Here is a 27,409-nt window from a genome sequence, read left to right as displayed (position 1 = left end):
AAGTGTCTACTGATGAATAAATGAATCACAAAAATACACACACTCACACACACACACACAAATATTTTAGCTGTAAAAAGTAATGAAATCCTGCCATTTGGAGCAACAATGGATATTGAGGGCATTATGCTAAGTAAATTAAGTTAGGCAGAGAAAGACAAATACCTTATGATCTCACTTTTATGTGGCATCTTAAAAATGAAAAAAAAATTAAAATTAAAATAACTCATAGAAAAGAATGGTGGCTGCCAGTGGCATGGATTAGTGATTGGCACCATAGCAAGCGAAGTCAAAAGGTACAAACCTACAGTTATAAAATAATTAAGGCATAGGGTATTGTACACTTGGAAACTAACAATGTTGTATGTAAACTATATGTCAATGAAAACACATACATACATGCATATGTATCAGTCAGTCAGCCCTGGGGATTTAAGGTACAGCATGGAGACTTCTGTTAATTCTGTATTGCATTTTTGAAATTTGCTGAGCAAGTAGATCTTAAAGTTCCTATAACAAGAAAAAAATTTCTAACTACATATGGTGACATTTGTTAATTAGATTTATTGTAATGATCATTTTCCTATATATGCAATATTGAATCATTATGTTATATACTAAAACAAATATGTCAGTTATATCCCAAAATAAAATGTACATAGATTGTTATTGCATTTATACTGTACTATACTGCTGACACTACTATTCTGTACTGTTGACACTATTATGTTACATTTATCATTATTATTATTATGGACTGTATATTTTTGCAATTTTATTTGTTTAGCCAAGAAACAAGTTCAAGATGGGATCAATGGAGCAGGCCTATGTTGTATGGACTAAATCCACAAGAAATTACAGTTAAAATGGGAGCATACAAGTAAAGATCTCATTTTCCATGTCAGTAAAGAAATTAATTAAAAATAGTTTGTATTTAAGTATATACATGTGTATATATATTCAAAATTATATATATTGTATGTGCTGTTTATTTATTTATTTTTAAAAAGATTTTATTTATTTGTCAGATTGAGAGAGAGAGGGAGAAAACACACAAGCAGGGCGAATGGCAGGCAGAGGGAGAAGCAGGCTCCTTGCTGAGCAGAGAGCCCAATGTGGGACTTGATTCCGTACCCTGGCATCATGACCAAGCCAAAGGTAGATGCTTAACCAACTGAGCCACCCAGGCATCCTGCTGTTTACTTATCTCCCTCTCATATCTTAAAAAAATCTAAGACAAGAGCTGACAACCAGTAGAATTTAGTATTGGGGTATTTTGGCATTTTTTAATTAACTACATCATTCACATGTTTGAGTTGTGAATTCTTTACTTGTAAGTTTAGAACAGCTTAGTATTTCACATGTTATTAACAATTGTTCTGAAATCAAGTTGAAGAGATAAAGTAAGATGAAAATAAAGAGAAGATAGGCTTTAGTTATTATATAGAGTGATTATATATATAATTTTGAATATATATACACATGTATATACTTAAAACAGCATGAATCATCTAAAAAAGATGAGGTAGACAAAAGATGTGGAAAAATAAGAACCCTGTAGTCCAATTTTTCCCCCAGTAGATTCAAAAGAACCCAGGAGTGAAAAAGGCTATAATGGATATAGCAGTAAAAAATGAAACAAAACAAAAAGTATTCCAGTATAGCACAGAGACAGACAGAAAGACTATGTGGTACCTTGTGGGAGACTCGTGGTTGAGCCAGGATCCTGACTCTGGACTGCCTGTCCCTTAACTTTTTTTTGCATGGAATAAACAAACTGACTTCTCATTCAAACAAAAAAAAAAAAAAAAAAAAAAAAAGAAAGACTATGTGGTAATGAAGGCATCTCTGTAAATTTGAGATGACATAGATCATCACTGAACTTGTATGGAAGAAACTAATTTGAGCTATCCCAGAAAAAAAGATTCTGATTACAAAATAATTCAAACTAACTGCTTTAATAAATGCCAGATTTTTTTTTATGACATCAAATCTCTCATGATTTAACATAGCCAAAATATTAACCTATGTGGCACCAATGATTCAAACAATTCAATTATGTTAAAAAAAATATTAAGACACACAGGCACTCACACTAAGAATAAGAGGGCTATCAAGCACCAGGAATGATGGTAAAGCATGTAGCTGTACAGTTAGTATTTGTCAACACTATGTGTAGAGCGTCTGGGTGAAAGAAGATCTAGAGTGAGAATATTTTGATCATTAAAATTATTTTTAAATTTGTAAGTTAGTATGAAGAATCTAAGGTCAGAGAAGGTCATTATGCCAAAAGTGGGTTTAAAGGCACTTTCTGTATTATAAACCTTTGAAAATTTTGAACAAGTAGGGCTATGTAGATACATAGCATGCAATAATAATTCTCTATTTTGTTTTTATTGAGTGTGTCTAGTAAATTTTTAAAATATACACTGTATTCTCTGTAAGGATATTATTTTCTCCCCAAAATGACTTTTAATATTAATAGCTTATATTTTTTGAGTGCTTAAAATAATCCGTACACCTATTAATTGTACCTCCCCAAATACATTAATCAGGTATTGGATTAGTGGATTATAGTTAAAATAACTGCAAGACTCATAACCCATTTATACAAACAGTCATTAGGGAAATCCAAAGACAGTGGGTGAGATAACAACAAGGACAGGATAGGAAATTTTAGTCTTTGACACCTACAGCTATGAATATGAAGGGTCACAAAGCATGGGGTGGGGGAAGAAACACTCTGTAATCCATGTTATCTTTTAGGAAGTCCATGACCCCGAGCTACAAAACATGTGTATAATAAAATTGACAAGGATTTTGTAATCCTTTTTCTCTTTTAAAAGATTTATTTATTTATTTATTTATTTATTTATTTATTTTAAGATAAGGAGAGGGAGAGGGAGAGGGAGAAAATGCACATGCACAAGCAGGGAGAGTGGCTGAGAAAGAGACAGAGAGAGAAAATCTCAAGCCGATTCTGGGCTGAGCTCAGAGCCTGACAGGGAACTCAATCTCAGGACCCTGAGATCTTGACCTGAGCTGAAATTAAGAGTTAGAGGCTTAAGGGACTGAGCCTCTCTGATGCTCCCATTTTTAATCTTTTCTTATTCTACCTGCTCCATTCTACTATTCCATTTTTTTGAGCTGTCACTATTAAAACCAAGGCCATCAATGATTTTAGTTCATTTTAAAAAATCCTTTGTGAATTGGGACACTAATTCATGTGGTTAATGATGCAGAATGACATAATGATTAAGAGTTTGGGATCTGTAGTCCGTTTTCCTGCTTTTAAGTCTTGACTACTACTTATTAACAGCATAAGCTTCAGCAAGAGTCCTCATTAATTAAATGGGAACAATGGTTGTAATAATAACAACTTCACAGAGTTTGGTAAGGATTAAATCACTACAACAATTAATGTAGTATTAGTGATTGCTAAGATTCAGGGGCAAACAGGGAGAATATGGACACAACTATCCTTAACAAAATAATAACGGAGGGTACAGCAAAATCTATAAACAATTACACCTTGACCAACTGAGGTGCATTTGAAGGATTTAAAGCTGGTTTAATAATTAAAAATCGATGTATTTAATACTAGAAGTCTAAAAATAGAAATCACATGATCCTACCAATTGATAAATATCATTGATAAATTCAAAACCAAAATATGGTAAACACTGTGAAAATTTTTAGAAAAACTTCTCAATTTGATAAATATCATCTACAAAATATGTACAGCTATTATCATCATTAATGGTGAAAGACTGAATGCCTTGAGATTATGATCATGGCAAAGGTATCTACTCTCCCCATTGCTACAGTATGTATGTATCAATGCATGTCTATATACTAACAGTGAGCACAAAAGATCAAAATTTAAAGTAATGTTTGCCATCATTCAAGAAAGGAAATACAGAGTGTAAATCTAACAGAATACATATAGCATTAGTAGGCTGAAAAATACAAAAACACTGCTTCTGAGTTAAAAAAAAAAAAAGTGGAGGGAACACCAGATTCTTTCTTTCTTTCTTTCTTTCTTTCTTTCTTTCTTTCTTTCTTTCTTTATTTATTTTTTATTTCCAGCATAACAGTATTCATTATTTTTGCACCACACCCCGTGCTCCATGCAATCCGTGCCCTCTATAATACCCACCACCTGGTACCCCAACCTCCCACCCCCCGTCCCTTCAAAACCCTCAGATTGTTTTTCAGAGTCCATAGTCTCTCATGGTTCACCTCCCCTTCCAATTTCCCCCAACTCCCTTCTCCACTCTAAGTCCCCATGTCCTCCATGCTATTTGTTATGCTCCACAAATAAGTGAAACCATATGATAATTGACTCTCTCTGCTTGACTTATTTCACTCAGCATAATCTCTTCCAGTCCCGTCCATGTTGCTACAAAAGTTGGGTATTCATCCTTTCTGATGGAGGCATAATACTCTATCCCCAGGGGTACATGTCTGTGAATCACCAGGTTTACACACTTCACAGCACTCACCAAAGCACATACCCTCCCCAATGTCCATAATCCCACCCCCTTCTCCCAAACCCCCTCCCCCCAGCAACCCTCAGTTTGTTTTAACACCAGATTCTTTTAAACAATAAATTGTTCTTCATTATTTATTATTATAACAATGAGGGTCTTGATTTTTTTTTTTTTTTTAAGAAAGAACAAGTTAAAAATAAGAAAATAAGTACTTGGATGTACTTAGTGTAAGTACTTGGAGCAATTGGTCGTTTCCTGATTTATAGGAGAAATACCTAAAAAAGAGGCTAACTAATTTAAAACCACTTTCAGCTGGTGGCTTCTCATTACTGATTAGCATTCATTCTGAACATTTTTACATACATTACACTATCCTTATATCTATATATTTTTTAAAGATTTTATTTACTTATTTGACAGACAGAGATCACAAGCAGGCCGAGAAGCAGGCAGAGAAAGAGGAGGAAGCAGGTTCCCTGCTGAACAGAGAGCCAGATAAGGACCCGGAGATCATGACCTGAGCCGAAGGCAGAGGCTTTAACCCACTGAGCCACCCAGGTGCCCCATATATCTTTAATAATCTTGAATTTGTAATCAAACCACCTGTTAACAGTATTTTGACCTTCAAAGTTAAACAATTATTTTTATTTTAAATGACTAATATGCTCAAGTAGCTCTGGATTCTGAGGGTTTCTATAAGGTTTTCTTTTGTTGCTGTGACTATTTTTTCTTTTTGTTTTCCCCTACAATGAGCATACTGATCATTTCCAAGTAAAGAGTTGTGTCTCGAGGTTCACACAAATAAGGAAGAGAATTATGGTCTATTACTAAAATATCAATAATCTTCAAGACCCCTACTATTGAATGGTTAGCAAAAATCATTTTTCACATAGCCACAATATCCTAGCCTGATAAATCTTAGATATATATTTAAAAACATTTACTCAAAATACAGTTATGGGTGTTTGTGTGTGTGTGTGAGTGTGTGAGTGTGTGTGTGTGTGTGTGTGTGATAGCCTATTCTAGGCACTACAAAATAGTGACAAACTGTCACATTCAATTGGGAAATGCTTAGATGGGATAATTACAAAGAATCACCAAACCAACCATGTAAAATGTAGATCAGTTACATGGTCTTTAAGTTAATATCTCTATGAAAATAAAATTGTTATTACTAAATTATTCAGAGAAATATTTTCTTAGATTAATTTTAAAGTGCTTTGAATACAATTGAGTATGTATGTGAAAACATTTCTATATTCTACAAAGATGTTTTAATTATACCATGGGCACAACAAAGACCTGAAATTAACCCAGCATTCACCCTGGGGATAAACTTTTATTTATAGAATGACTATTATTTATTCTGCTCTTAATATCTCTAAGTCCCTCATTAATTTTCTGTAAGCTTCTAATTTGAAGTGGTGTCATGATACCCTAAGTTCATCTCCAAGAAGGCCACCAAGATTTTTAATATAGTATACTATGCCCCAAGGCTCTCCTCCAGGAATATTAAGTACATTATTCCAATATTGCTAAAGCATGTAATGATCTGTTAAATACTAATCAAATATTTAAATAAGTGCATTTCTTTCGATGATAATATTACTAAGAACTTTGCTTAGTTTGTGAATCCATTGATTAAATCAACTAATTATTTTAATTGAGCTATTTGATGAATTTTTTAATCACAAAGTATTTGTTAAAGAACATCTATTTGAGGGTCATAAAAATAATTTTCTACTACTTTAAATGCAATCTCTTCAGATAAAATATGTTCTGATTAAAAAAACCTTTAAACTTCACATGTACAAACATTTGTATTATTTTGTATTTTTTTTTAAAAAGCATATTACACTCAAAAAACAATGTACTCTAAAATATTCATTTTTAGTCATTGTACATATTGGTTTTTATGGTCATTATACATAGTGGCTTTTAGAAAAAGTGAAATATACATATACAGATTTTAGTCATTATACATACTGTTTTTTTAGAAAAAGTGAAATAGCACTTTTTATTTAGAATAGCTGCAACACTAACTGGATTTAAAAAAAAAAAAAAGACATTTATGTACACTCACCTGGCCTGTGGAAAGTTGTACTGGTATATGATTTTTTGTGATAAAGGATTAGAGAAAGAGAAGTAGGTGCCCCCTGCACAAACTGACTCTTTGGTGTTTAGTTTGAATTAAGGACTTAAATATACAATTCATTTGTTAACTAGTTCCTTAAGAATACTACTTTTTAAAAAATCCATTCTGTGGATTAATTATTCTTATTAATATTAATAATAAGATATTAATAAAATTATCTATGTTTAAGGCTATCAGCTGTTCTAAGCACTAGATTAGGTATTTCCTCCCAAGATATCTAGCGAGAGAAATGTGAACTGGTTTGAATTTTCTCTCACTTATCATGCATAATATTTTTGTACTTATTACATATTTTTCAATGAGTATGTGAGGGATAAGTAAGGTTTCCCTCTGAAAACTATACTTGCAAGAAAGAGCAGGAAACACATGAGATTAATCATCCAAATGAAACTTTTTTTGCATTTGACCAAGATAATATGGAAATATGAATCTTGATTGCCATTTTTGAGTTCTTATATAGGTACCATAACAACTTTGCTTCATCTGTCTTAGCACAGTTAATTTTGTCTAAGAAAAATAATTTTGAGCTACACTGTCAGTTATCTGTGTAGAAATTTATGTGCATGTTGAACAGTACCTGACATACAATGTATGATAACAGGAGTATTATTAGATTTTCAATTTTCACATGAGCTGAAGTAGTAGGAGGTAGGAAAAGAAGAAAATTATAAAACAGTTTTTTAATTAATGAAAATATTAGTTGTTCTTAGTAATTACTATAAGTGATTAGTATCCTAATAGTTATCTTAGTAATAAGATTTATTTTTTATTTTAAACATTATGTCTAATTAAAAATGCATTTTTTAAAAAATTCTGTATACCCCACAAAAGCTCCATTTTTTTCCCTTCTGTTCTGGTAACTGACAATAGTTTAGCACACAGTTTGCTTTTCTTTGTAATCATTCATTATTTTCTTTTTTCATAATGAAATTTACAGAATCATGTTATAGTTATAATATATAAAATAAGTTTCAACATATTTAGTCAAAATATACTTTTTATGGATAAAATATGCAATTATATAATCTCTTACTTGATATTTCATAAATATTGTATTATTTCTATTTAAGTTACTCCTAAAATTTTTTATTGCCTTATGAAAATTCAATCCACAGTCTTAATTGATAGGTGCGATCAGCTTGCCCTGTGTATAATTAATGATTCCTTGCCTTTTATTTAAAAATTATATTAAAATTCAAAACATTTGCATTTATATTAAAAGAAATAAGAGTCTTTTTCTAACAATGTTGCTTTTTAAATAGGCTATTGTTTCATTCATTAATTGGGACTACTTGGTTTGCTTCCTTTCATTCTCTGGATAGATTTTTTTCTTGCGATACAAATACACTACGAGTTTACTTCATCATTGATAATGGATATTTTAATACATACATGAAATCTTACAATCTATTTCAGGTATCGCTGAATTAAATGCTTATCTTGGGTGGAGCTACTCAGAGATCCATTGTATTCCTTTTTACTGAGTATGTATTGAACATGAAGTCCTACAATAAGAAGGAAACCAACGACTTTGCACTCATGTTGTATTTGTTATTTTTATAAGAATTATAAAAATTGTTCTTCCTGCAGTAATACCTTCAAAAGATATTTTGTCTTCAGACATAATTAAAAATATTTGGAATGTCAGAGTACCATACATAAAAGCAAATTGATTTATAACTAGACAATATAATTAAATCAAGTCACTGTCATCATTTTGGCTACTTCCCCATGAGGTGTTTATTTTGCCTGACTAGTTTAAATATTCACTAGATAATTGGAAATATGGTTTAATTTGGAAGACAAATATTAACATGTTCTATAAAACACATGAAGTCAGTATGTTCTTTTTAGTTATATTAATAACAAAGTGTAGATAAAAGACAAACCAGTAAAAATGTCAAGTAAGACAGAGAGAACTACTGAATATAGACTTTTGCCATTACTTGATAAAATGGCAATTATTGGGGCACCTGGGTGGCTCAGTGGGTTAAAGCCTCTGCCTTTGGCTCAGGTCGTGGATCCCAGGGTCCTGGGATCGAGCCCCGAATCGGGCTCTCTGCTCAGTGGGGAGCCTGCTTCCTCCTCTCTCTCTGCCTGCCTCTCTGCCTACTTGTGGTCTGTCTGTCAAAAAAAAAAAAAAAATGGCAATTATCATCACCTTCCAAAAGAGAAGTCATCATTTTGGAAGTCAGTTTTTACCAGTAGAATTGTTTTAACACCTCTGTAAAAACTCAGTGCACCACAAATGTTATTTCTGGACCTTCATATCTATTCCATGGCAACCCTCATATCAGTCACACATTGTCCTGATTACTGGAAATTTGTGCTATGTTTGAAATTGACAAGTATGAGTACTGCAACTTAATTTTTCCTTCTCAAGATTGTTTTGAGTATTCTAGGTCTCTTTTAAACACTTTTTTTTTTTTTTTTTTTTTTGTCGTCAGAGAGAAAGAGCACACACACTCATGAGCAGAGGGAACAGCAGGCAAAGGGAGATGTAGTCTCCCTGCTGAGTAAGCAGCCCAATGTGGGGCTCAATGTCAGGATGCTGGAATCATGACCAGGGCCAAAGGCAGATGCTTAACTGACTGAGCCACCCAGGCATCCCATATTAAGTCTTTCAGTCCATGGATATGCAACACTTTACCTTTTATATAAACCTTCAATTTTCTTTACTAAAAAAGTTTTGTGGTTTTCAGCATATATAATACCTACTCTTGATTTAATTTGTTCTTAATTCCTTTTTTATTCTTTTAAACATGTAATTATTTTGTAATTAAATTTTCAAATGATTCATTGCTAGTGTAGGTAAATATAATTGATTTTTCCATCTTGATCTTGTAAGTTTTATTTTTTTTACTTTTTTAAAAGATTTTATTTATTTATTTGACAGAGAGAAAAAGGTCATAAGTAGGCAGAGAGGCAGGCAGGCAGTGGGGGAAGCAGGCTCCCTGTTGAGCAGAGAGCTCAATGTGGGACTCAGTCCCAGGACCCTGAGATCATGACCTGAGCCAAAGGCAGAGGTTTAACCCACTGAGCCACCCAGGTGCCCCGATCTTATAAGTTTTAAATTTGCAAAATTTATTAGTTCTAGTAGTCTTAATATAGATTACTTGGGGTTTTCTATATGTCATCTAGAAATAGAGACCGTTTTAGTCTATTTAGACTAAATAAGTCTATTTAGACTGTTCCTCCCTAATCTGGATTTTTTTTTCCCCCTAATAACCCTGGAAAGAATTCCAGTGTAATGTGATGACATGGCAAGAGAGAACATTTTAATCTTTTTCCTAATCATGGTCAGGAGAGGGAAAGAGACTGTCTTTTCCATCAAGTATGACATTACCTCTATGTTTTATGTACAATACCTCTATCAAGTTTTGCAAGTTCTCAACTATTCCTACTTTTTTGGATGCTTTTACCAAGAAAGGGTATTGGGTTTTATTCTCAGAAAAATGCTGTTTCTGAGTTGACCTGGATGATAATAGGGCTTTTTCCCCCCCTTTAATCTATTGATGTATAGAATATTGATTTTTTAATGGTAATAAAGCCTTACATTCCTGGCATAAACATTTGATTATGGTGTATAATTCTTCGTATATTTGTGGATTCAGTTTGGTAGCATTGTTGAGGATTTTATGTCTATATTCCTAAGAAATATTGGTCTGTAGTTCTGTTTTTAAGGTATTTTTGTTTTTGTTTGGTTTGGGATCAGGATAATAATGAGATGATAAAATGTGTGTAGAAGTGTTACCTCCTGTAATTTGGAATGGTTTAGGGAAGATTATTATGAATTATATTTTTTATCTTTGATGGATAAACCAAAGATTACCACCACTGAAGTTACTTGGAACTAGCCAGTTTTAATTTACTTTTATAGGCCTATTCAGATTTTTTATTTTGTATTGATTTAGTTTTGGTAGTTTGTATCTTTGGGAGAATTTGTCCATTTCATTTAATTTATCTAATGTGTTGGCATGAAATTCCTCAAAATATCAAATATGTTCCTTTACATTTCTCTAAGGACAGTAGTAATTTCAGTCCTTGATTCCTGATTTAAATAATTTGAATTTTATTCTCAGTCTAAATTTTCATCATTTTTTTTTTTTACTTTTACAAAATGCCAACTTCTAGTTGTTGGTTTTCTTGATTGTTACTCTATCTTTTATTATGTTCATTTCACTTCAGTATTTATTATTTCCTTCCTCCTACTTCGTTTGGTTTTTTCAAGTTCTTATTTAAATTTCAGTTAGATGACACATAGTGTATTATTAGTTACACGTGTACATACACAGTTACGTAGTGATTCAACACTTCCATCCAAAGCGATACTCATCACAGCTGCACTCCTGAATCCCCATCACCTATTTCACCCATCCCCCGCACTCACCTCTGCTCTGGTAACCACCCATTTGTTCTCTACAGGTAAAAGTGTTTCCTGATTTGTCTTTCTCTCCTTTCTTCCACTATGATTGTTTTTTAGATTCTACACATGAGTGAAATCATGTGGTATTTGTCTTTCCCTGACTTATTTCCTTTAGTGTTATAGTCTCTAGCACCATCTACATCATTGCAAATGACAAGGTTTCATTCCTTTTTGTAGCTGGTTTACTCACTCTCTCACTCTCTCTCTCTCTTTTTTTTTTCTTTAATTTTCTAAGGTAAGAGGTTGAATAATAAATTTAAGACAATTCTTTTGTTCAGGTATTTTTAGCTATAAATTTCACTGTAAGCACTTCATTACCAGAATCTCAAAGGTCTGTTAGGATTGATCTTCATGTTTATTTCATTCTTAAGTAATTCCTTTTTCCTCTTGCATTTTTCTTTTTTACTCATTTGTTATTTAGGAGTCTGTTGTTTAATTTCCCAACTGTTCTTTTCTTTCTTTCTTTTTTTAAATTTATTAAGGCTTATTTTATGGTCCGACATATGATCTATCCTGGAGAAATGTTCTGTGACTTAAGAGGTGAGTGTATTCTGCTGTTGAAGGGTAGAAGATTCTACAGATGCCTGTTTGGTTCAATTGGTTAATAGTGTTGTTCAAATCTTCTGTTTTCTTACCCACTTTTTAACTCCTATTCACCAGTGGAAGTGCAATACAGAAGTCTCTAGTATTTTTAAGTTGTCTCTTTTTCCTTTAAATCTATCCATTTTTGCTTCATGTGTTTTGAAGCTCTATTTTATGGTACCAGCGTTTTCAATTATAAAACCCTTCTGATGGACTGACTCAAATTATGAAATGTCCTTTTTTTTTTTTTTAAGATTTTATTTATTCATTTGACAGACAGAGATCACAAGTAGGCCGAGAGGCAGGCAGAGAGAGAGGAGGAAGTAGGCTCCCTGCTGAGCAGAAAGCCCAATGTGGAGCTCAACCTCAGGACGCTAAGATTATGACCTGAGCTGAAGGCAGAGGCTTTAACCCACTAAGCCACCCAGGCGCCCCCCTGAAGTGTCCTTTTTAATTTAATAACACTTTTTCCCTAAGTCTATTTTGCTAGATAGTAGTACAGCCATTCCTAATCTATTTTGAGTCTTCATTTTGCTTTTCCTTTAATTTCAAGCTATTTTTGTCTTTGAATATAAGGTATAAGATTTTATATATAGTTGGGTCAAATGTTTTGTCCATTCTTTCTTTTGACTGGAACATTTAGTTTATTTACACTAAATGCAATTATTGATAAAGTAAAAATTATATATGTCCTTTTGCTATTTTTTATATGCATTATGTTTTTTTTGTTCCTCTATTCTTCCATTATTGCCTTCTTATTAAATATTTTACAGTATACCATTTTAATGCCTTGATTTTTTTTACTCCATTTTTTGAGCTGTTTTCTTATTGTTTGCCAAGGGTATTAAACTTCACATGTTACCTCAAAATACTCAGATTTGGAGAAATACCTATCTAATAAAATATAATTAATTTTTGCTCCAGTATAGTTCTTGCCCCTATCTTACATGTTAATATTTCAAATAAATAACTTTACACATGGTAAGCCCATCATCACATACCATATCATATCAACAAGACCTGAGTAAAGATAACAGGGATATATAGCTAACAACATAGTAATAGTCTTCCTAGGGACCAGCACACAAAAGACAATCCAAAGCCACATAGAGACTCAAACAGGTATCACCAGATGAATCAGAAAGAATTGGTGCCCATGGTATAATAAACCACAATGTAGCCAATGATAGCAACAATAAAACTCAAAAACAACCCATATTTTGACGTTAACACAAATCTCTCCATTAAAGACCTAGTGGAAAGCACCAAGCTTCAAAATAGATTTTCCTAATTAATGTTTGTTTTTACATAAAATTATGTGGCACAAAAAAGGTTAAAATACCACCACCACCTCTTTGAAAGACAAAACAATGATCAAAACCATGCTCAGATATTAAAGAGGTGTCAGAAATACCAGATAGGAATTTAAAATACCTGATATATGTTAAAAATTCTAATGGGAAATTTACACAATGTACAAGATCAAATACGCAGTTTCAGAAGGGATATAGAAACTATAGGAATCAAAGAAATGCTACAAATCAAAATTACAGTAATAGTGATAAAGGTCTTTGATGCCTTTATCAGTACATCAATAAAGCTGAAGTAAGGATCAATATGCTGGAAGTTACAAAAATTAATCAAATTGAAATGCAAAGAGAGAAAAGAGTGAAGAAAAACAAAGGATATCATCCAAGAAATAGGAGACAACATCAAGTTGTCTGAATCCATGAAACTGAAACTCCTGAGTGGAATAGGATTGTAATACCTTTAAGAAATATTTGAAGAAATAATGTCTAAAAATTTCCCCAAATTAATGACATTCCAAATCAGAGATAAAATAAATTAAGAGAACTCCCCACACTCTAAAGAGCACAAAATCACAACTAGTAAAAATTTTAAAATTGCTGAAAAATAAGAATAAAAAATTCCTCAGAGCTAGAAAAAAAACTTACATAAAATGAAACTGGAATAAAATTACATCTTGAAAAGATTTTTTTGCCATTTTTTTCCACTGTGCATAATCCCTAGTTTTTCACATTGCTTGTTTATCTCTACAAATTTTTTAAGCACTATATATCATTTCTTCAGGTAAGGAATATGAATATTTGACATTATATCACAATTTGAAATGCTATCTCTACTAAACTCTGATTTCTAGTTTTTTTAAGACTTTTTTTTTTTTTAACTTTAGAGAGAGCATGTGCATGCTCACACAGTCTGGGAAGGGCAAAGGGAAAGGGGGAGACAGAATCTGGAGCAGACCGGGCTGAACACGAAGCCAGACACGGTGCTGGATCTCATGACCCTGAGATCACGACCTAAGGCAAAATCAAGAGTTGGATGCTTAACTGACTGAGCCAGCCAGGCACCCTGATTACTAATTTCTAAGCTTGGTAGCAACATTATTTAACTTCACAAGAGAATTTAAAAATATTTGAAATTTCTAAAATGTTACATATCTGATAGATGATCATAACACAGAGTGAGGCTACTTACTATGGAGAACCATGGAATGTCTCACCAAGAGGGTATTAGAATTTATTCAGTTTGTTCTTTGGTTAGGCAATATCGGAGAGAGTGTAAGAAAGCCGGGATTTACTCTATACTGGGTGTTATCACAAAGGGAAACAATTTCCTGAATGGATACCTCAATAAATCTTATCTATGGAATGAGCACACTGAACGAAAGATACAACTACTACTAGTAAATGAGTAGAAGTATTTTTAGCAGAGAGCGTATATTTGCTATTTTGTGATTGCACAGTAATCTTGTCTTTGTCCCACTTTATCATGTTTAGGGTGACTGTGTCTGATGTTGATTGTTCTGGGAGAAAATTTTTGTCTATCAGGGAAAAACATGGCCTGTGTTTCAGGCCAATGTGAAATAACACTGAGGCCTTAGCTTTGTGTTAGACAAGCTCCTAATAAGATTAAGGCCTAACTGGGACTGTTATACTCGTTCCCAGATATGAGGGGTTGGTTATTTATTACTTACCAAGAATAACACACTCCATGAAAATAGAAAAAGCTTTTTAATTGCAGCCAAGAGATGCCAATCAAACAAAGCTTTTCTGCTTCTTTCCTACCCTCCGCCCATACCCTCTAAATCATTCGTTTAAAAGAAGTCACAACAAGTGTGGTTGGGAGGAAAGGAAGATAGTGAACATGGGCCCTTTTTCTCCCACTCAGGTTTTCATGTTTGAAGCACTCTGGACTTGGGGAGAAGAGTTTTAATGAAATTTGAGTTTTTAGTATTATATGAAACAGTTCCTATTAATTACAGGGGTGCATGGAAAAGATAAAGTTATTTTTAAAAAGATTTTATTTATTTATTTATTTATTTACTTATTTGAGAGAGAGAGAAAGAGATCACAAGTAGGCAGAGAGACAGGCAGAGAGAGAGGGGGAAGCAGGCTCCCCGCTGAGCAGAGAGCCGGACGTGGGGCTCAATCCCAGGACCCTGAGACCATGACCCGAGCCAAAGGCAGAGGCTTAACCCACTGAGCCACCCAGGCGCCTCTGGAGAAGATAAAGTTATAACTGCATGTTCCTTTTTAAATAAAATTAGTTCATACATAAGAAATAAAGCAGAAGTAGTAGCGATTACCTGGCTTTGTTACTAGGATCAAAGTTCAACTGAGTAGCTTTGCTCCTTTTGGAAGGCAGAAATAATTTTTATTTCATTTGTGCATGGTCTCAATCACCCATGAAAAACAATGAATAGCTCTTTAAAAACATGATTTTCAGAGAAAACTGCAAAAGATTTCTATCCCTAAATCATATTGTCTTTTTAGTGTTCTCTTAAAAACATAGTACCTAACTTTTAAGTGGGGGTTAAGGAAACATTACGGAGTATTCTTGCTTGTCAGTCTAAAGGCATCCTATTTGGATATTAGGTCCCTTTATTATTAGATCACTGTAGGAACAAAATTCTGTTAATTTATTAACAGTCCTCAATAAACACAATTTATGATGGTAGGTGGAATAATTACTTTTTCTTGCCTTTATTAGGTTTATGGAAGTCTATTTCACCTCTGACATGTTTGTGGGGCTATTCAAAAATGGTCAAAGCATAATAGTGCCCTTACCCTTAAGGAGTTGAATTCAAAATGATAGAGACAAATAGCTAAAATATTATGTGGTTAAGAGATTAATAGAACAAAGTGTTAAGGGAGTGCTGAAGAAAGAATGACAGTTAATATTTAAAAGCAAAGTTTTAAAATTAAAACAAAAGCAAGGATTTGAGAATTGTTCTCCAACGAATCCATTTTCAAAAACTTTTCTGCAAGAATAACCAGTCTAACGTATCAGAAATGTGTTCAGCAAAAACTAAAAATTCCTAAAATAGTCTGCCTGCACTTTAATCAGATTGAACGCTGAAATGAAGTGGCACAATATGCCAGCACACCTGGTCATTACCCCCTGTGGCTTACACATTTTCCAAAAGGTTGGCATTGATGTGTCAAAGTAAGTAGCAGGTGGTCTCAAAGTCTTAGTTCCCTCTGGTGATGGATGTCAGTTGGTTCTTAATTTTTCCGAAGAAGGTGCCCTAAGCAAATTAGCAAGCAAAACCTACAAACCTTTTTGACCACATTTATGCAAAAGAAAGGCAAGAGAGCATTTTCACTCATCATAAGACGTATCAACTCATTAAAAAGTGCTTCAGTTCCTCACTGGCAGGTCAAGGGACAATACCTGGGAACTCTACAACTTCTAGGCTACTTTATATGCTGTGTTAAACAATTTTTTTGGCTTTGTACTTCCTAATATTCAAAATTTAATCATACTTCTATTACAGATTAGGTTGTTCATTCCTCAATGTTTAAGACCAGTTCTGTTGTATTTTGATTTAACAGTTATGCAGCACTTACAATATACCAACTATTTAAGGGTTTTACAACTATGAACTCAATCTACTTAACCACATTATGAAAAAGGAATGGCCCTTATCCCCATTCACAAATCAGGAGACTCTGGCATAGAGAGGTTAGCTAGCTATTCCACGGTCACAGAGTTGCTAAGTAAGAGCTGGGAATTGAACCTAGGCATACTGACTGACACCAGATGAATGTCAACAACTTATTGTAGGGGTTTTTTTGGTTTTGTTTTTTTGTTTGTTTTACCTTCAATGTATTTTACTAATTTAATTAGTCTCTTAGCAATTGGGTAACTTGTCATTAAAGATCTTCTTCACAAGCTAAAGGTAGACTTTGGATGAGTATGTGGCTAATGATCTTTGTCTTACATCTAATGATCATATATATTGATTTAATGTTGCCTAAGGGTATCCTGATGAACTGGTTCAGAACCTTCATTACAGATTTAAACTGAAATTATATGAGTATAGATGGTGATGAAGTTAATGCTGATTTTGATATTCTATTAATGCCATATTCTTTTTCCAAATATGAATTATAGGATAGCTTTAATAAATTTTCTTGCCTTTATGTGATAATTTAGCACACATAAAAAATTCATAAGCTACACAACTCATAAGCTACATCCTTATGAATACCAGGAAAGCTTCTGGATATAATATTTTAAAGATGTCTCCTACTCAGAATACTTGTAATTCCAATGCCATGATACAATTATGGTTATTTTCATTTTACTACTTTTACTTTTATTATGCACATTTCTACTTTTTAACATAATGTTTTAACTGTATTGCTTAATTTCACTGAGGTCTTCATTAAGCCAGTTCTGATAGCACTTGTCTATGTTACCTGGAGCATTAATGGCAGCTTAATAGTAAGAGATGATCATAAAACACCTATCATCAATGACACTGTTAGCTCATTTATATCTACTTATTGCTGCACTTTTTTTCCTTAATCAAATTCAATGTCCCTTGGTAATACAAAGGGAGCCCTGGAGTTAAAATGACAGGAACTAAAAAGTAAATGTTATCTATCAAGAAACCCTGATTTGTATTTTCCTAAACTTAACGAAATCACAAAATATTATTTTCTTGTGCTATTTATTCTTTATCACATAAAATACTACCTTTAATAATTTATTATCCTATTAAAACAAATGACTAAAATGTATGTGGTTTTATTCTTCAATGTCTGACTTATTCAGTAATAAGGAATTACAATGCAAATATCAAATACTTTTAAAAATAACTTGAGAGCTATAGTCAATGCTGATGGTTATCCCAAAATGAATTAAAGACACACTTTTTGGCTTATAAGTTAATAAAAAAGATAGACCTACAAATATAAATTCTGTCAATATCTTAACTTTTTATTTTTGTTTATTTTTTTAAAAGATTTTATTTATTTGTTTGACAGAAAGAGAAATCAAAAGTAGGCAGAGAGGCAGGCAGAGAGAGAGTAAGAGAAGCAGGCTCCCTGCTGAGCAGAGAGCCTGATGCGTGGCTCAATCCAGAACCCTGGGATCATGACCTGAGCCAAAGCCAGAGACTTTAACCCACTGAGCCACCCAGGTGCCCCTGTCTTAATTTTAAAAAAAAATTTTCCTACAACTCAATATTCCACATTGTGTTACAAAAAACCTGCAATACTACTTTCCCATTAGAATTTTCTGAAGGACCCAGTTGATCTTAACAGATAAGAAAACTTGTGGATTTTATACTAGTTATCAACACATGACTCAAATTACTCTCTTTTGTTAATTTTTCATTGTACATTATACTTATGAAGAAGCATTTAGGGAAACTTCCTAGCCAGTGGCTGTCCTTGCTCTTTTTGCACTACTAATTTGGAAACCAGAAAACAAAGTTACTATTTATTTCCTTGTATGATCTTCTAGATTCTCTGTATGAGATGAAACCTAAATGAATAGTTTCATGAAAGGCAATTATTCCAGCACAATACGTTTCTATGGAAGAAATTCACTTAACAGATGTGCATAATATACTTCCAGCTCTTATCGTGATAGTAAGTTGCAGAGTAATACTGAAGATCCAGTTCAGAATTAGAAGAGAATTAGTACTATGTCTTATATAGGTTTCTTGATCAATATATATTTAAAAGATCAGGTTGATTTCAAAGCATGGTCCAATTACTCTACTGTTAAAACTGAAAGCAAAACAACTATCACAGAGTTATTGGGGAAGAAGAAAAGTGCTAATGAATTAAGATTTTTTTGTTTGATTTTTATCATATTGACTTTGATGTGACTTACTCCTAGATGATTCATATCCTTAACTTTTTAGCTACCTCTGATATAACACTTTAACATTTCATACCAACTCAGTGTCTGCCTGAGCATTTGCAGATCTAGAATCTGGCCTTACGAACAAGTATCACAAACTGATTTTATACAAATGACTTTGAGTATTTTTTCACCACTACAGAAGTGTAACAGTTTGATTTTTGGCATAATCCTGAGAACTCGAAAAACTTAATTCTGTAAGAATCCTTCCGTTATTATGGGCTAAACTACAAAGTCCAGCATTTTTTATAACTTGAGATTTAAATTTGAGTTTATATCTTCCAAATATAATTAAAATTATACTGAGATTATAAAGCCAAAATTTTCTTTCACATGGATACAATGTGTATATATACATATGCATCTATCCTACCTATATGTATTACACTGCTGTTTAATATTTTCATTAAACTACCTCACATTCGGAACATGCCGTTTCCAGGATTTTTAAGCACTGAATTGCAGTCAGCTGGTATTTTGTAAAGTGTGGGCAGCAGTAAAAATACTCCTTTTTAGAAATATTGAAAAATAATACTCAATGTTCTCAGCCCTTGTCATTGACTACCAGATTTTAGTTTAATATTCCACAATGAGGCAAGTATTCAAAGTGTAAAGTCTCCTATGCTTTTAATTATTGTTGCTAATTATGGATTTCAAAGATTAAGAAAATAAAAAGGTAAGACTGATGGCTAGCTCCAAATGTGGATTATAAATATAATATTTATTTATTTATTTATTTATTTTATATTTCATTTATTTTTAAGTGCTGATTTTATTTAATCATGACACTGGCTTAGAAATAGTTGATAAGCACTGGGGAAACAGATATTGGAGCTCTGAAAGAAGATGATCTACATTGTAGAATGACAGATTTCATTGAAATGTTAACTGTGATAACACTGAAGAGAGGCCCTAAACTTAATAATCATGCAGCCCGAGGTAAAATGGCTGGAAAACAGATTATCAATAGCCTGGATCAGTTACATCCACCTGTGCTTGTTGAAGAAGTGGGGCGGGGGGGGGGGGGGAGGAGAAGGAGAAGGAGAGAAAAGAAAGGGAAAAGGAGAGGAGAAGTTGGAAGCAGAGTGGGAAGGGGAAAAGAGAACGAATGGACTTTGCAAAACAACTGGAGACTAAATAGGGTCCACAGATTAAGAAACTAACAGTATAGTTTAAAGCAACAACCTGCAAAAAAATAAATGAAAAGCCTTCGACAACAGTGCAATCCAAAAATCAGCCTGATATCAGCCTTGATGACTATCATCATTTTTTAAATACCTAAATAGATTAAGATACTAAGCAATAACTTCTTTCCAAGAGTATAACATTCTGGTAAATCATTTCAGTTCAACAAAATATCCTAGGTAGGTCACTGAATATTTTTCTATTCCACTACAATCTGAAAGGACAAAATGCTTACAATTGAACCAAGAACGAGAACCATATTATAAAGGTGCAGAAAAGTAAAAGAATATAATAAATCTAAAATAAATAGCCAAAAAATAATTATGAATTTATTTACTGATATATGGTGCTGTCTAATTTAAATTAGTGATAAACCAATTTTTGAGTTACATTTGCAACATACTGATTTTTATGTATCTATACCTCTATCTTAATATATGCATTAATTCACACAATGTCACAGATATTTTGGTATAATGAAGAAATATATGTATTTCCAGATCAAATGAAGACTAAAGAAATTTATACAGTAATAAAAGAATATTGAAGTGTCAAAATTAAGAAATTTTTGTAAAGGAGAATATTAGTATCAATGTGTTTCAAATAATTTAATATATATTCACAGGATATTGCTCTGATAATTTAAGGTACTATTTGGAATACTCTTTCACCAGGCAAGTTTTACTAACCTTCATGCATTTTTCTTTACCATAAATATGTTGCCAATTGTAACAAATATTAGTTTTCTATAGTGTGATCTCCCTGGATAGTAGAGCAAGATGAATGTGAGCAATGTAGAGTAAAATAGTTCTGATGAGAAGAGCAGCTACTGATAAAATGTCAACCTGATTTTCTACTTTCTAATATATCTACCAAAGTAACACATAATCTAATTCAGGGTTTGATTATCATATTTAGGCTCTACAGTTTGATATTGAGAACTTGAAATATCATCTTTCATTTTCTACCTAAATTTAATTGTAATCCAATAGCTGTCCACTCCTTCAAAGTAATAGAGAAATTTTTGCAAAGGTTTCTAGGGTTGAGAGTCCATGCCAGGAGTCCTGATTGTGTTGTCTATATGAAAGAATAATGCAAAAGCTCATTGTATTGTGAAAATAGTCTATGAAAAATACCCTAATAATTTTGATACTATACATGAATGTGTTTATATATTTTATATGATGTATGTTTTTATATATATTTATGCATACATATATACATATGCCTATGTGTTTTGTTCTGAAGGAAACTGGGTAGTTTCATTCTTGGATTATAGTTTGTTAGCTTGGTATTGTCTAAGTGGTCACTTGAAAGTAGCAGATAATAAATTCAATTATATAATTAGATAGAAAATGTCATAAATTCTGCAAAGATCTCTAACTGAAAATACAATAATCTCAAAGGAAAATAGACACCTATTTTACTCATTTCCCTACATTTTAAGCAATAAAGAACAATAGGAAACTACTACGCCTTTTTTTTTTTTTTTAACATATAATGTATTATCCCTGGGGTACAGATCTGTGAATCGCCAGGCTTACACACTTTACAGCACTCACCATAGCACATACCCTACCCAATCTTTCAGGACCACAAAGTGGTTTTAAAGAAAAGGTTAATTTTAAGTATTTTTAAATTGAAGTGAAAAAAACTTGGAAGGAGACAAAAAGTTGAAAGTAATGTTATCAAACTCTGTCAGTAATAAGAAATAAACAACCTGTTATGGGCAGAGTATTTTTTTTTTTTTTAATGCTAGTCACCATATAGTATATCATTAGTTTTTGGTGTAGTGTCCCATGATTCACTGTGTATGATACCCAGTGCTCCATGAAATATGTGTCTTCCTTAATACTCATCACTGGCCTAACCGATCCCCTTACCCCCTACCCCTCTAAAACCCTCACTTTGTTTCCCAGAGTCCATGGTCTCTAATGGTTCTCCTCCCCCTGATTTCCACCCCCTTCATTTTTCCCTTCTTTCTCCTAATGTTCTCTGTGCTATTCCTTATGTTCCCACACATGAGTGAAACCATAGGACAATTGTCATTCTCCGCTTGACTTATTTCACTTAGTATAATCCCCTCCAGTTCCATCCATGTTGATGCAAACGGTGGGTATTCATCCTTTCTGATGGCTGAGTAATATTCCATTGTATATATGGACCACATCTTCTTTATCCATTCATCTGTTGAAGGTCATCTCTGCTCTTTCCACAGTTTAGCTATCTTGGACACCACTGCTGTGAACATTGGGGTTCATGTGGTCCTTCTTTCCACTACATCTGTACCTTTGGGGTAAATGCCTAGTAGTGCAATTGCTGGGTCATAGGGTAGCTCTATTTTTAACTTTTTGAGGAATCTCCACACTGTTTTCCAAAGTGGCTGCACCAACTTGCATTCCTACCAACAATGTAAGAGGGTTCCCCTTTCTTCACATCTCCTCCAACATTTGTTGTTTCTTGTCTTGTCAATTTTTGCCATTCTAAGTGGTGTAAGGTGGTATCTCAATGTGGTTTTAATTTGAATTTCCCTGATGGGTAGTGATGATGAACATTTTTTCATATGTCTGTTAGCTATTTTTATGTCTTCTTTGGAGAATTGTCTGTTAATGTTTTCTGCCCATTTGTTGACATGATTATCTGTTTTGTGTTTGTTGAGTTTGAGGAGTTCTTTATAGATCTTAGATATCAGTCCTTTGTCTGTACTGTCATTTGCAAATATCTTCTCCCATTCTGTGGGTTGCCTTTTTTGTTTTGTTGACTGTTTCCTTTGCTGCACAAAAGGTTTTTATCTTGATGAAGTCCAGAAAGTTCATTTTCACTTTTGTTTCCCTGGTCTTTGGAGATGTGTCTTGAAAGAAGTTGGCTGTGGACAATGTCGAAGAGGTTACTGCCTATGTTCTCCTCTAGGATTTTGATGGATTCCTGTCTCACATTGAGATCTTTCATTCATTTAGAGTTTCTTTGTGTATGGTATAGAAGAATGGTTGAGCTTCATTTTTCTGTATATAGCTGTCCAATTTTCCCAGCATCCTTTATTGGAGAAACTGTCTTTTTTCCACTGGCATTTTTTCCTGCTTTGTTGAAGATTATTTGACCATGGAGTTGAAGGTCCATATCTGGGCTCCCTATTCTGTTCCATTGATCTATGTGTCTGTTTTCCTGCTGGTACCATGCTGTCTCGGTGATCACAGCTTTGTAATATAGCTTGAAATTAGGCATCCTGATGCCCCCAGCTCTTTCTTTTTCAACATTACCTTGGTGATTCAGGGTCTTTTCTGGATCCATTCAAATTTTAGGATTGTTTGTTCCAGCACTTTGAAAAATGCCATTGTTATTTTGATCAGGATGGTGTTGATTGTATAGATGGTTCTGGGCAGCAGACATTTTAAAAATGTTTATTATTTCAATCCATGATCAATGGAATTCTTTTTCATCTTTTTGTGTCTTCTTCAACTTCTTTTGTAAGTGTTCTATAGTTTCTAGAGTATAGATCCTTCACCTCTTTGGTTAGGTTTATTCCAAGATATCTTGTGCGTTTTGGTGCTATTGTAAATGGAATTAATCCCTTAATTTCTCTTTCTACAGTTACATTGTTAGTGTATAGGAAAGCATATTAATTATGTGGGCCTAAATTAAAAAATTGTGAAAGAAAGGGGAGATATCATGACTAAGGAAATAGAAACAATTATCAGAAATTATTATCAAATAACATATGCCAATAAATTAAGCAACCTGGAGGAAATGGATGCATTCCTGGAAAACTATAAACTATGAAGACTGAAACAGGAATAAATTGACAACCTGAACAGACCAAAAACCAGTAATGATTTTGAAGCAGTGATCAAACACCTCCCAAAAACAAGAGTCCAGGACCTGATGGATTCCCTGGGGAATTCTACTGAATATTCAAAGAAGAAATAATACCTATTTTCCTGAAGCTGTTTCAAAAAATGGAAACAGAAGGAAAACTTCCAAACTCATTCTTTGAGGCCAGCATTACCTTAATCCCCAAATCAGGAAACAGTCCCATCAAAAAGAATTTCAGACCAATATCTCTGATAAGTATGGATGCCAAGATTCTCAACAAGATCCTAACTAATAGGATCTAACAGTACTTTACAAGGATTATCCATCATGACTAAGTGGGATTTATCCCTGGGATGCAAAGGTGGTTGAACATTTGCAAATCAATCAATGTGATAGAAAACATTAATAAGAGGATAGAGAGGAACCGTATGGCCTGCTCCATTGATGCAGAAAAAGAATGACAAATATAGCATCCTTTCCTGATTAAGACTCCTTAGGCACAATACCTTTAAAATTACACTTAAAATATTTGGGTACAAAATTATGTAAGAATTTTCCATTACTCACTCTTCTGTTTTGAGGTCTCATTTCTTACTAACTATGGCAATTAAGTCAGCAGAATGAAATTCTGCTTCATGTCTGAATAAAGGGTCAAGGAATTTACAGTTTAAAAAGCTGATTAGTATTTTGAATGTTTTATAGACTTTATATTTGGAGGACCATGATAGATTTGAAAAAGTTATAACAGTAGGAATGGAAATAACAAGCCCCCCAAAATGGAAACATGTTTACTGAAGGAGTGAACAAAACATGAACTAAATCCATTTGTAAACAGGGGCTCCCAAAATGCAATTTAAAGCTAGTTTATTCTTTTATATTTATTTATACTTTTAAATAAACATTTTTATGTCTACAAATAAATGAGAATGGAGGTAAATATCTAGTTGGAATTATGACAGGTCTGTCATCTCTCTCCCTTCAAAAACAATCAAACATACATACCTAACTGGTCATGATGCTTTGAGTTGACAGCAGCTGCAGAATCCATTCCCACACCATACGTTTAAAAAAAAAAAAAAAGTACAAGTTGAATGAATTAGCAAAGAAAATAAGGAAAATCTCTTGTTCTTACACTTCAGGAAATCCACACACATCAGTATTACATGCTCATGGTCACACTACAAACTGGTCACAAAACTAGGTCTAAAATGGAACAAACATAAAATTATGTAAATGTTTAGGGTAGGCCCCAAATCTTCTGTGATCAAGAAAAGGCTCTATTAATTAAGCATGTGGCACTTTAATTGGGTCAATCAACACATGTCAAACAAAAAAAACAAGTGTTTTGGTACCAGCACCAAGTTTGGTTTCTCTCTCCTTCCTCTCTAAATCCTCTTCTTAAACTCTCATTCTGAGAGAAAAGCCAAGTAAATATACTATAATTCAAGTAATTCTCCATATGTATTAAAAAAAAAACCTTTGAAATTTCACAATTTTAAGTTGCTTTCTGGTATCTTACTGAAGCAGGAATTTAGCACACATTTTGAGCATCCTTGGATGGCCATATAAACACATGACTAGCAATATTATGTATACTTCCGTAATTAGCTGAAATGCATTTGCATTTATCAGAAAATATATTCAGAATGTGAACACACAGGTCAATGAGAGACATTTTGTACGGAGAAAAACCATCTTGAGAATTTACATTTTAAAGTGCTTCACTTGGCAAATTGGTGGAGGAAGGACAGTGACAAGAATAGAGGACAGACCTCATTCTAAACTTCCTTTTTTGATATACCTGGAGCTTTGTTTTTCCTTCTATAAAATAAGCAGGATGGTTTTGTAAATCTTCAAAAATATTTCTAGGCCTATGATTCATTAATTGTGAATTTACAATTTATCTATAATATAATTGTGTTATTAAAATACAATATTCATATAGAATGCATTATAATATTCATATAGAATGCATTAACTAAATAATTTTGAAAAATGCACATCTATATTTAGAACAGATCTCTAAATTTCCTTTTCACATCTGAACTGTTTATTTTATTAAATTATAAAAGTTTAGTGAATCTATCAAAGCAAGAGCTTAAAAATACAGAGAAAACTGTCAAAGCAAGTTTCATTAAATGTCAGTAGGGAATCAAGTGTTAATGTGGTTAAAGCATTTTTCCATCCCTGACATGACTCTGTCTGGATTATGCATTGTGAGGAAAAAGTGTATAGGAGACGTGTTCACCACAGTGGAACAGGAAAGTCTGCCTAAGGACAGTGGAGTGGAAAATCAAGGGCAGAGGAGTGTGGTAGACCAGACAAAATGACAAAGTCTTTGGTGTATTAGTAAATAAAGGTGTTGAAAAAAGAGAAAGCAAAAAGTAGATTTCATTCCTTATCTTAAAAATCTATAAAATAGTTTCAGGATTCTAATGTACTCTAATGTCAGAGTTTTCATAGAGTTGTATTTGCAAGCAAACATTAGCTGCATTTTCAAAGTACAAACTAAAACAATGGGAAAGTATCTTTTGGGATCCTCTTAGTGCAAATAACCTGACCAAATGAACTAGGAAAAACACACATACCAATTTTTTTAATTCTATTATTCTTGTCATATTATTTTTCATTGTCCCCCTGAAAATTAAGACTTTACTTTAGTCAATTTGATGCCAATATGTGAAAATATAGTTAAATTATAGACATTTCCAGATTAAATAACTAGAACTCTTCTGAATTTTCATCATGAAGATTTACTTCTCTGTTTTCTCTCAAGAGTCTTATAGTATTAGCTGTATGTTTAGATCTTTAATCCATTTTGAGTTAACTTTTATATTTGGTGTTAAGTAAGGGCTTAACTTCAATCTTTCACACGTGGTATCCAGTTTCTCTAGCAGTATATATTGATAAGACTGTCCTTTACCAATTGTGGCACCCTTGTCAAAAGTCACTTGACCCAAAATGTGAGTGTTTCTTTTCAAGCTCTATTCCATTGGTCTATGTAGCTGCCTTTACGATAGTACCACATTGTTTTGATTACATCATACTCAATGGTGAATACTAAACACATTTCTTCTAAGATCAAGAATAAGGCAAGAATACCTGCTTTTGCCATTTCTTTTGAAAATAGTACTGGATATTCTAGCCAGAACAATAATCTATGTTCACAGATCATGTAATCTTATATGTAGTCCTAAAGATTCCACAAAAAAGTTAGAAATAAATAAATTCAGCAAAGTTACAGAATATAAAGTTAATATTAGTATCTGTTGCATTTCTATATACTATGACAATCTGAAAATAAAATTAAGGAAACCATTTCATTTATAATATCATCAAAAAGAATAAAGTACTTAAGCAGTAACTAAGGGAATAAAATATTTGTAACGTTGAAATCTATATAACAATGCTGAAAGATGTTAAGACCTGGAAACACATTCCAGGCCCATGGATTGGAAAGCTTATATTTTTAAAAAATCAATATTATATAATAGTACAGATGCAATGTGAACCCTATCAAAATCTTGATTTTTTTTTCCTGACAGAAAATCCATCTAAAATTCATACAGAACC

The 27,409-nt window shown here is 33.0% G+C and overlaps 1 long non-coding RNA gene across 1 annotated transcript; it reads right to left on the bottom strand.

The window, feature by feature from the left end:
* Positions 1 to 469: 469 nt before the first annotated feature.
* On the bottom strand, positions 470 to 19,041 carry LOC116585575. The gene is made up of 3 exons (XR_004283701.1): positions 19,031 to 19,041; positions 17,275 to 17,279; positions 470 to 530 (listed from the first exon to the last, which is right to left on the bottom strand). It is a non-coding gene; the product is annotated as an uncharacterized LOC116585575 (long non-coding RNA).
* Positions 19,042 to 27,409: the final 8,368 nt, after the last annotated feature.

The sequence above is a fragment of the Mustela erminea genome, chromosome 3, assembly GCF_009829155.1.
Source record: "Mustela erminea isolate mMusErm1 chromosome 3, mMusErm1.Pri, whole genome shotgun sequence".
NCBI classification, from domain to species: Eukaryota; Metazoa; Chordata; class Mammalia; order Carnivora; family Mustelidae; genus Mustela; species Mustela erminea.
This window is presented reverse-complemented; position numbering and strand designations above follow the sequence as displayed.